The 12,648-nt window shown below is 30.8% G+C and overlaps 1 protein-coding gene across 1 annotated transcript in view; it reads right to left on the reverse strand.

The window, feature by feature from the left end:
- The window catches only part of LOC106682330 (uncharacterized protein C6orf163 homolog), a 327,193-nt gene that overhangs the window by 31,923 nt on the left and 282,622 nt on the right, over positions 1-12,648 (reverse strand). Inside the window, exon 3 of the mRNA XM_067045332.1 lies at positions 6,473-6,709. The gene's annotated coding sequence lies outside the window, so the exon portion shown is untranslated. The remainder of the gene's footprint in view (positions 1-6,472; positions 6,710-12,648) is intronic.

A 12,648-nucleotide genomic window follows, 5' to 3' on the forward strand; every position in this document is an offset into this window, starting at 1 on the left:
ATGTATCATATATTATTGTATTTTGTATTTGAATGAAAAATGAAGAGGTTTCGAACAAAAAAAAAAAAAAAAGACCGCCTTCAGCGGACCCGGTAACCCATCTTATAATGCCATATTGGCAAAACAAGATGTTATAATTTGCCAACATATGTACATCCATTCTCATTTGTATATTATAATTTGCTTCTTCTTATTTTTTCAGGGGGTTAGAAAAAAAAGGACGGTAAAAGACATCCAGGCAAACATATGCCATCACTGTTGACACCGCCTTCAGCGGACCCGGCAATCATTCTTATAATGCCACCCCGGCAAAACATACAAATATATATATTTGTAAATGCCTATTTCTTTGTTCCAGGAGGTAAGAAAAAAAAAAAAGACGGTAAAAGAACTTTTTTTTCTTTATTTTACCGTCCTTCGTGGTAGCCTTACTTCAGAGCTTCTGGCAAACTACATGCCATCACCGACGACACCGCCTTCAGCGGACCCGGCAAACTATCTTACAATGCCATACTGGCAAAACAAGATGCTTTCAACCGCCGGCATATGTACATATATTTTTCCTTTGTATATATTGTAATTTGTTTGTTTTTATTTGTTTTAGGAGGTAAGAAAAAAGAAGAAAAAAAAAAGAAAAAAGGACGGTAAAAAAAATGGCCGTTTCACGCCGTTTTTACATATTTCTGTTATAAGTACTTATTACTTATTGTAAATTAATCTATTACGGGAGGGTACGAAAAAAGAAAGTTCAAATATTTAAATGAGGCGTTCCGGCTTAAAACATGATATCTGAATTTTTATGACTTAAAAAAATGTTGTTTATTGATGTAGAATAATAAAAAAATAAACGAAATTTGAAAGACTGTCACACATACATTAATGTCATATATATATATATAGGTATAATGTATGTGTGTCTATATATATATTTATATACATCATTGCATAACGGTCACCCTTGAGCCGACCTCAAGATAGAGGTGTTTGCCAGCTGTTAGTGACCACACATCTCGAAGGATGACCTCCCTTATCAGCACTACGTCACGGTATCTTATCAGTCATAAGGGTTGTTTTTCAAAATTATCTTTCCAGGGAAAAACTAAACCGATATGGTACGATAGCGATCGGCTGTCCTATTTTTGCATCATCCGATTCATCGGGAAGGGTAAACATTTTTTTTTTTTTGAGCGAGTTTATATAATGGATTGCATCATTACAAATTGAAAAATATATATAAAAAAACAAAAAAAAAACTAATAGCTACAAAACGGAAAACAGAATCTTTCCACTGATGCTAAGAATTTGATAGAAAATATTCCAAGAAGATTTAATTGGAGAATTGTTAGTTGACTGTTTGTAATCTATTGTAGCCTAATATATTATTTTTATACTATATCTGTACCTTTCTTTCATATTATTAATATGAATAAAGATTTAGGCTTGAGTTTTTAATTTTTTTAACATCGAAGCCATTTCCGTATCACATTTGTATTCTGTTGTTTATATCAATACAACTTATTGAAGGAATAAATTTTAAAATGTGTATTTTCTGAGAAAATTAAAATAATATTTTTAAATTAGGTTTTGAGAAATGTTAACTTATTTTAATCTATATAGTCTTGCATGACTTATAAAATAATATGGAATATACTTTAAAATGACGGTATGTCACATTTCTCTAGCTAAATTAAAGAATATTCTCCAGTAATTCTAAAACATGTAGTTCTACGTTTTTTACAATATTTATGAGGACTTAACTGCTCTGTAATTAAAAAAAAAAAAAAAAAGAGGACATATCTCAATAAAATATCACATTTTTCGAATTCTATACTTATAAAACATTAAGCGAAAATTGAAGGAGATCGAAAATGGTAAGATTCAAAAGTGAGTCGAGTCGACGTTGAATGTTTTTTTTATAAAATTATAATTAATGACAGAAATTGAACAATAATTTAATTTTTTTTTTTATTAATACCAAAAATAATTAAAAAGAGAGAAATGATTTATTTAGCCATGCTGCCTTATACATTGTATTGCTACAATACATAGCATACCAATCCATGATCGGGCATACATACATTACATATATTTACATGATACAATAAAAAAATTTTCTATCTATAATTTCCTTTAACAATCAATAATCGTCTATTTAACAATTTTATTCTATTTAATTGACAATTTTATTTCTCTCACAACTCCCCTCTCCAGTGATTCACAATCCACGTAAGATCCGTTAAACAAATTAAAAGAATTTACCATTATATAGCAATAAAAAAAAAATCAAAGACAAAAGTCACAGCAGAAGATCAGTTTAAAAAACAAATAATTACTTTTTTTTTTTAATAATTAATTTATTGTTATTTACAACTGTATAAAAATATATACAAGTAAATTTTCTGTAGGTGACATAGCGACATGATACAAACATGTGGAGAATCTACCCATTGATAGAACTCCAAAAACATTTCTAAAGGAGAAGATCTCGAGGTCATTTTCTTTTCAGACGCCTAGGAGGAGTATTAGGTAATGAGGAGAAGCCAGGTTAGAAACAAGTGGATTTGGGTGGTTGGGAAGTTTATCATGGAAGAAATGGTATCTGGTTCTGGCCAAACCGGCAACATATGAGACATTGAGGTTTTGACTTACTTGAAATAACCTGTCGGAGAGATAAGAAAGGATAATGATAAAATGTGTAGGGGGTAGGAATTTACGGTTCTTACCTGGGTGCCAGACTCGATCAAAAGCCTGTTCTACATCAAGAAAGATTCCCGAGCAGTACATTCCGCGCTCCAATGAAGACGAGACAACATTAACCACACGATGGCACTGCTAGATAGTGGAGTGGGATGTTCGGAATCCAAACTGGTGATCTGGGATAATGTGGTTGGAATCTAGGATGGGATATAGGCGTGTCGTTAATGTAACGTATTTGGTTTAAAGTTTAGAAAAAGTAACACTACTTAAATCGAACATAATCCATACTGATTGATGAATGACTTGATTTGTGACAAAGTAAGGAGCATTAAGGATTTTGGACTGTAAGGATTGGATTCGGGAGGAATCTGATGGTTTAGTGGAGCCCCAAAGCTCAAACCCGTTTGTCCTGTCTTTTCAGTCTTGTATGAGGATTCCATGCCAATCGTTTGTACAGATGTAGACCTAAGTAACGGATTTGTTCGACAGGAATAATTGAGGTATTATTAAAGGATACTAGTAGGGCAAGAGGTCAAGGGTTTACGAAGAAGGGTAAATGTGATTTGGTGGGATTTATTGGAATTGATATTAGTCCGCCAATTTTGGCACCATTCTTCAAGGGTGGTGATGAAATAAATAATTAAATGAATAAATAAGTCAAAAAAAGAATCAACAGGTTCAAAAGCTAAATAACAGTTTGGAGAAAATTTGGAGAAAAAACGTAATGCCTTGTAGGTTAAATTACACGAAAATAGGAAATACAGATAAAAGAGAGTAATATCGATTTTATTTAAAATGTGCAAGAATCACATCGGCAGTTTTTATTCAACAGATCTAGTCCTAAAGTTTTGACCGAAAGTTTAATATCAAATTGTCATTCTTTATACATTATTATTAATTACATTATTAATTTTTTTTTTATCATCATTCAATTATAAAAGCTCTTCTCATTGTTCCGTGAAAACCCCCTACTCAATATTCTCTCCGCTTCTTTATAAAATCCACTTTGAATGGTTCCATTCCGGACCTTTTGTTCCTTGCCATCAACTAACTGCACAAAGAACTGAATAGGATTGGACCTGGTCTTTATACTGTTCTCCGAAGTTCTGTGTGGGCTATTATTGTCAAAATTTCAATTTAATCTATTCTATTATGAAGAAGGATTGTACAGATTTGGGAATTCGAATTTTTAAAAATTTAATTTAATTTTTATTTTAATAAGTACAAATATACGAGCCCGATGTAATAAAATCTAGCCCATGAACTATACATCAGCGGATAAATAATTTTTTTTTTCGGAGACGCATATCTGTCACTCTTAAAAATCTTACAGTCAGTTAATTAATTTAATAAAGTAGCAAATTAGCGATATGTCCTAACCAGTGCATCTTAGCGAATAAGTTATGGTTTAATGATCTTAATAATTAGTTCTTTTAAATAAATCAAATGGTATCCTTGTTAAGTCTCAACACCCTTTATTATATCAACAGCCCAACGTTTAAACAATATGATAAATGATCTAACATTAAAGTTTTAAAAATTAATGAAATTATAACAAAATAGGGTAATTTGCCTTGTAATTAATGACCTGGGCAGAATAGCCTGCAAAACCTTTTTTAATTTGGATGTGAGGAGTAAATTTATATTTATGATTGTGCTTGCTCCAATAACGCCTGTTGAACAGATTCGATACTTAGGACTCCATCTTGACAAGAGACTTACTTGGAAACCACATACAAGACTGAAATAACAAGAAACTGCTCGTAGATTTCGATTGCAAAAACACCTACTTGATAAACGCTCTAAACTTCCCATTCACTACAAAAATTATTATACACTATGATAATCAGACCGATTTAGACATATGGAATTGAGCTTTGGGGCTCTACCAAACCATCAAATTCCTCCCGCATCCAATACTTACAGTCCAAAATCCTATGTAAAATCCTTGATGTTGGATGCCGCATCCACTAAGACCTTAACATTCCATTCGTTGCAGATTTGGCCCAAAACAGATATGAGTCTTTCCATTCCAAACTCCTTACTCATCCTCACCAATTAATTTTTAATCTCTTATCCTTAACAATCCATCATAATCCTCCGAGGCGTCTGAAAAGAAGATGGCCGCGGGACCTTCTAGTTTAAATTAATGCCTGAAGTACCGCCCACGGGTGTTTCTTCCCAAGATTTTAAGTGTAATGGAATGTAAAATGAAACATTCCATATATTTACTTATTGTATTTATTATTTGTACAGTTGTAAATTACATTAAATAAATTTAAAAAAAAAGATTATCCTTGAAGATGGCCGAAACGTTGGATTGTTGATATAATAAAGAGTGTTAACACTCAACATTTGATTTATTTAAAACATAAATACCAGTCTCAAGAAATTGAAAATATTATACATAAATTAATAATTAAAGTTCAGAGACTGGAATAGCAGCAAATATTTTAATGAGTTGAAGTAAAAAAATCTTCCATAGTAATTTTTGGATTATATATATATAAAAAAAAAAAATGCCCGCATTATTTGTAAACGTTTCGCGACTATTACCCTATTATCGGGCACACTGTAATTCACAATAACCAAATTTCAATAATGCAAACACCAAAACAATAGTTCAAAAATTAAATAATAATAAGTAGTTAATAATTAACCTAATTATTAAAAAAAATTGAATGTAATGTTTTGTGTCGGTGGTGGGCTGGTCTTGAAGTTCTCACTATTTTTGGGGTTTTTGAAAAAAAAAAAAAAAATTATTTTTCTATTATAAAAATTCATATTTTAGAGTTTCTCGAGGTTCTAATAACTAATATAAATTTTGTTCTTGTCAAGATTACAACAGTTTAACAAAGGGTAATGACGTCATTATGCAATCGGAAAAGATAGCCGATCAAGAACGGTCTTGGCTTTTTCGGTACGAATCAGATATTTCTTTTTTTCTGCTTTAGTTATTTTTAAAATACTTTAATATTTTATATTTATCTATTGTTTATTATTACTGACAGTGGGAATTGTTTATTTTTTTCAAGTAAACAAAATTGAAGGTTCTTTAGAGGAAGATTTTTTATATATTCGACATTTAAGCCCTGTTAAAATATTTCCATGAGGGTAACACTGATTTTATATTAATTACAATTTAATTACACATTGATTTATCGATTTAAATCACAATCGTTCCACCCATTAATGAGAAAACCCTAAAAAAGTGTGAAATTTATTTTTATCTCTACTCTTACATGCCCTATATATATAATTTAGTACAATTTGCGAAAAAGTTAATTGACTCAAGAGATCTATAAATGTGTATTTCTATCGAAAAGCCGAACTCGAAAGGTACGATCGCACCAGTTCCACTTACTATATATTCCATATATCGGTAAGTAGATGAAAAAAACAAACTGTTATATGTTAAAAGCAACATTCACACTAAAACAAGTTGTATATTTTAAAATATTGATATTATTTTATATTGTTCATCCAGAAGATATGAGAAGAGCCGCGAAACATAGATGAAAAATATACATGAAATTAAGACTCTTGAAGGAAGGAATTGTCACGAAACTTTCTAATATAAAATTGAATAAATAAATATAAATGACTTATAAATAAATTACATAATGTAAGAGTAAATATTCATGGACCTAAAGTTATAAGAGATTTTTTAAGTTTAATTAATAGCTGATGATTAATGGGTTTTTTTTTGTTGAAGGAAGCAGTTTGCAATGCGAAGAGTTATAATGCAATAATGAGATTAATTGTTGTGACCCACAGCTGCACTCAAGGTGATCGCACGAGTGCACTGCGCAAGGGCAGATTAACATCAGGTTCGTGACCAGCCCAGGAACATACTTCTTGTCCCGAGGCCTAGTACTTGTTCTAGAGTTAAGTGTCGTGCTTTGGCAATTGCTGTGTCTCGCTTCCTTCCTGCTCGGCGACTTGGAGGAAGAACGAGGAACCATGTAATAGCTTCGTGATGAGTTGGTGAGAGTGGTGACTGCTGTTGCGACTGTAAAAAATAAAAAATATAATATAATTAGAATGTGAATAATAACAACAAACCTAATACTACTGTTAAATGTCTTCTACAATAAGAATTTTTCAAGATAAATAAAAATAATAATAATATCAAGCGCCATCTTCTTGGTTCTTTTGTCAGTAACTCATACTGGATGCCGACATTTGTTTCTTTCTTTGCTTACCAAGAATTTGCAGGTATCTTGGATTTGCAGGAAGCGACGAAGGTGTGGATCCGCCTCAAGTGTTCACAGTCCTCAACTTTTCCCCAAATTTGGGCAAAAATTGGAGTCAACTTTGGTTCGATACTCATTTGGATCAGCCAATATCTATTTCACGGTTCCATGACAAATGAATCTTGACATTACCACTCTGGGGTTGTATAGGCCCCAATGGAAGAATTGAGCCATAAAAAAAAAAACACAATAGAATATTTATGTATTTATAACTTAATTATCGGCGAGAGCAAAATGTAAAAAAAATATCTTATTTTTTTTTTTGCTTTATAGGCTTGGACTCCTTTAAAAGATTGGCTTTATTGGGTTCAGCACATATACATACACATTCGATCAGCTAATGTCGATAAGCTGATTTTTCAGTAACAGCTGACTGTAACTCATTTATACCTAAAGTTATAAAACTACTCCATCATTAAAAATTTCACAATTATACCACTTTTGAAAACCTTTGACATAGAAACCAAACACGAATATACCTGCAATTTATTATGGTTGTGACTTTGCATCGTATTACACTATTAAAGATCTTTCATAAAACTTATTTCCAAATTTTAAAAGTTACAATTATAGAATCCCGTCTTGGGGATTACATCCCGTTATATGGTTTTAATAACTCTTTTCGAATTAAAAATATTCTTTTTTTTTAAACAACTAAAAGTCCTTTATTATTTATTTTTTAAACCCATCCAAATCGCATCATTCATAATAGGTGCAAAGCAATTTTTTTTTTGTTGATAAAATGATCAATAAATAAGTGGAATATTCTCATTTGTATGCAAGGTTAAAGATAAAATGGGTTTCCATGGAAACCTGGAATATTTACAAAATAAACATGTATCTGAAGTCCAAATCTTTGCTCATTCTAGTCCGTTTCAGATAATTTTAGTTTTTGTATAATAAAGAATCCCATTATTTTTTTTTTTAATGAGTAGGTATAATCTTCCACGAGATGAATATTTTTTAAGTACTTTTTTTTTTTTAGGTACTATAAATATGTTTTTATAAACCACAATAGTTCAAATTTTTCGAAACCCAGCCTTGCAGATTTACATTACATGGGGAACAAATAATTTCAACCTCATAAGCATTTCCATTTTAAGAACAGTGATCAATTAGTTAGTGAGCGAGTGGTAACATACATGTACAACTTGGTTTTGTTATATAATTGATATTTATGTATCGAAGAAGCGCTATGAAATCGAAGTACTGCATATTTAACTACGTAAAAGATTTAATAAAAGTTAATTTGATTATAGTTATGGCTGTTGGCAGAGAAAGTATTTGGCTCCGACAGTCACGATAGTGATTGTGATTTTTCGGTATGAGATAGAGGGGGCCCATCAAAATTTTCTCCAAGAACTAGAAGTAGAGGATCAAAGAAGGTACAGTATTTTTTTGAAGATGGAAGAAGCCATCCCCACTTAATCTAATAGAGTGTATTGATAGGTTAATAAGAGACATTTAATCAGGAGCCGGCATTCAAGTCAAAATAATTAAAGTCCCCTCAAAAATTAGAGGTTTTAAGTTCCAAAATAAATAAAATCCAAAATTAAAAATAATTTTTTTTTTAGTGACCCTTCCTGGTAAATTCTGACGCACAGGGAGGGGGTAGGTTATCTACAGAGAACAACCCTATTCTAACCATGGAGGGTCAAGTTTCCATTTCGTGGGCCCTCCACAGAAATAAAAGTCGACCCCAGGTCGGGTGCTTCAACTCACTCGGCTACGAACGGCCCTAAATTAAAGTATAAAACCCGTCCTCCGTCCTAACTAAAACAAAAACCAATTTTTATTTATTTTTTCATTTCGTCACAGGCCCACACTCGGCCATAATCGGAACTCGATATTATCAAACATCAATGAATGTTTATTTAGGTCTGAAAAAACGATTTCTATCACCTTTCTATTTACTAATAAAATAATCTCAAATAATAGTTAATTTAACATTTTTAATAATGTAACATTTCTAACATCATACCACAAATATTATCAAATTAAATGTTTACCCGCCGCTACAGACCTCCTGCCTGCTGTAGGCAATAGCTAACAATTAACCATCTATAATGTAATAATTGATAGATACCATGAATATATTATACCAAAAAAAAATGGCACCTATAACTGTATATTTACAACTTTCTGTAATGGTATGTTTACAAAAACGAATGTTACATAATTGATGTAAATTATAGGCTACTTTCATGGCCGATCCTTGGCCATGGTGTTCTGAAAGTATCTCTGTAATAGAATCTGCTATTTTTATAGCTTTTTTTTTATGATTTTAGTTTCACCGTTCTAAATATAGTCTATCAATGTCAAAAATAGTGAGGTAAGGGTCATAAAAATTGAAAAAAAAAATAAACATAGTTTTCAGGTTTTATTCGATACAAAGATAAAATAGAAAAATATATGATAAATCAACTTAATATATATTAATGAAAATCTCAATCCTTAAAAATTTCAGAAAAAGAAACTCTAGTGTCTCAAATATCAGTGAATAACAAGTCACATTTCGACAATTCAGGCATCATTTGAGCTGAGAAGATAATATAAAATAAATGCAGATGTGGTAGCACATCTCATATCAAGTCTACATTGGGCTAATAATGTATGGGATGTACATCACTCAAAAATAATTCTGCGTACAACTTTATATGTTCTTTAAAGATAAGATACAATTTTGTCCAAACATACACGGCAGTATTCTCAGACCATCGTGAATATTCAGAACAAAGAATGAATTATTAAAAATAATTAATACTGAAGCAGAAAATAAATATTAAAGACTTATATGAGATTGATGAAACCATAAATTTTAAGCACTGAACTATTTCGAACAGGAGCCCTAAGCATAAAATCAATCTCATAGATAGAACATACACTGCAAATAATTTTTAAAATTATTTTATAATTTCTATTACACATAAAACAGAAACGCGTTTATGATGGTTCCAAAACTCTTAATAATTTGATAAAGTAACGACTTTTTTTTTTTTTTTTTTTTGTTTTTCGCCGATAATTCCTAAACGGTAAATCATAGCGGAACAGTATAAAGAAGAGAAATTAAACAGCATTGCATTGAATTTACTGTTTCTAATATAAGCACATTTTAAAAATCAAAACTATGTTTTGAAAAGCCAAAAATAGGTTTTTGACTTAAGACGGTTTACGGTTTACCACGTTGCCATTTAACCTAATAAATAAGTTATGATAATCATATGTATTATTATCACTTTGTCGCTCGTATGTACGGTTGAGAAACTATAAGTGAAAAAGTAAAAAAAAATATTTTTTTTTTTACTTTAATAAATTTGCTAATCAGCAAGAGCTTCAGGACCGCAGAACTGTTTTTTCGTATTAATTTTGGACTAATGAAAAGTACTTCAGATCACTTTTTAGTAAAATTTGAAGAAAAAAAAATATCGTAAGAAGATATACGGCAGGCATATATATATATATATATATATATATATATATATATATATAAAGGTATCAAAATAGTAAAAGAAAGCTATTTATTGCTAACCAACGTATCATTCCACTTCGTCAGGGCTGTCAGATACAAGCAGAGACGTAAACTCTCTAATTGAAACAGTATACGATATCAGAAATTAAACAGCATGGCGTCGAATCTACTGTTTCTAATATATGTGGATTTTTAAAATCAAATATCTTACGGCGGTAACAGTTTACGACATACCATTTAACCGAATTAACATGTTACGGTGGTGCACAAATTTATGGATATGCCAAAAAAACTAACTTACTGAAACTGCAACAGTTTCAATCAAAATTTCTAAGACTGATCAGTAGTGCTCCCCCCTACATCAGTAACAAGAACTTACATAAAGACTTACGAACTGCCTACGTACAAACAACAGATAGAACATACACTGCAAATAATTTTTAAAATTATTTTATAATTTCTATTACACATAAAACAGAAACGCGTTTATGATGGTTCCAAAACTCTTAATAATTTGATAAAGTAACGACTTTTTTTTTTTTTTTTTTTTTCTCTTCTCTCTCTCTCTCATTCGCTGGTTGTAAAAATACTTTTACAGTTGTGAATAAACTTAATAAAGTAAAAAAAAAAAAAAATTTCGTTACTCTGTCTAATTAGCTATTTATTAAGAGTTTTAGAACAACCAGAAATCCGTTTTCAAGTTAATTGTGATAAAAACTAATTTTTAAAATTATATGTATATATTAATTACTTATATATTACTTACCGTATTACTTTGAATATAAGAAGATGGTCAGGGTTGCGGTCAAAAACTTTGCAGAGCTAAAAAGATACAAAAAACAACTAAGAAAATTACAACAATAAGGTAAATTAAGGTAGGATACCTATTATGTAAAAATTAAGTGATAAGAAAATTATATATAAATAAAAGGAAGGAAGACATAAAATAGTATTAATATAAAATAAACATGAATAAAACATTGTAAAAATTAAAAATTACGTAAAATATAAAATTAAAAAAAATGTTGTTCATGTTTATTATATATTAATACTATTTTATGTCTTCCTTCCTTTTATTTATACATAATTTTCTTATCACTTATTTTTTTACATAATATGCATCCTACCTTAATTTACCTTATTGTTGTAATGTTCTTAGTTGTTTTTGTATCTTTTTAGCCCTAAGGAAGCTCTGCAAGGTGGGGCGAAACGTTGGACATTAGTTATAAACTTTTTGTTCTTTTTTGACTGCAACCCTGATCATCTTTTTATAATTAATTTTTTTAATTATTTTCACACTTCTTTACTCAATGAGATGGATTAAATGCACCGGAATCCAGTCCTAAACGGTTAATCATTTCTATACTCCAATTACCAACACAGAGGTATCTTTTGGTCCTGTCTCATACGAGTATGCCGAACCACCAATGTAATAGAAATACTCAGGAGTAAAATAGTAAGCATACTATACTGACAGACCACGCCTGCGACCCTGACAGACATGGCAAGGCCACAATGGCACGCCTATTCAATGAATAAAACTTGCAGCTGTTATTTAAATTAGTACCGTATTCTCGGCATCCCACTCTAACTAAATTTCTGTATCCAACTCGGAATTATGTATAATTTGGGATATCAAAACTGACACTTACCACCCAATATACGATCAAACGTTTAGTGGGAATTAGTGGGCTCGAATTAAAGTTGTCGATATTTTGGTGAATTTCCAAAAAAAAAAGAAAAGAAAAAAATCAAAGACCAAGGAAAGCGAAAATTATAAATATATATATATATTTTCTGATGCTATAAAAATTCGTATTTTAGAGTTTCTCGAGGTGGGAATAACTGACATAAAGTTTGTTCCCACCAAGAATGCAACTGTAAAAAAAAAACTAGGCTTAAATGCAATCAGGAAACATCGGGCACTGTCTTAAGTAAACAGAATTAAAGATATTTAAGAGGAAGATCTTTGTAAAATTCTTCACTTAAGCCCGGTCAGACCATCTTAATGAGGATAAGATATAACCTAGCTGATATTAAAGACCAATTAATTTAACAATAGACTGCCGACTGTTAGAGCTGTTTTCGAAAACATCGATGAAAGGCAAAAATCGATTTCAAAAAGTGGCACTTTTGATCGAATTTGTCGACAAAGTTGGTGTCACACCCCAGGCATATCCCACTATAAATATATAATTTCAGTTTCGTACGACGTTTTGTTTTTGC

Source organism: Halyomorpha halys, unplaced genomic scaffold (genome assembly GCF_000696795.3).
Source record: "Halyomorpha halys isolate HHAL.00 unplaced genomic scaffold, Hhal_1.1 Scaffold407.1, whole genome shotgun sequence".
Classification (NCBI taxonomy): Eukaryota; Metazoa; Arthropoda; class Insecta; order Hemiptera; family Pentatomidae; genus Halyomorpha; species Halyomorpha halys.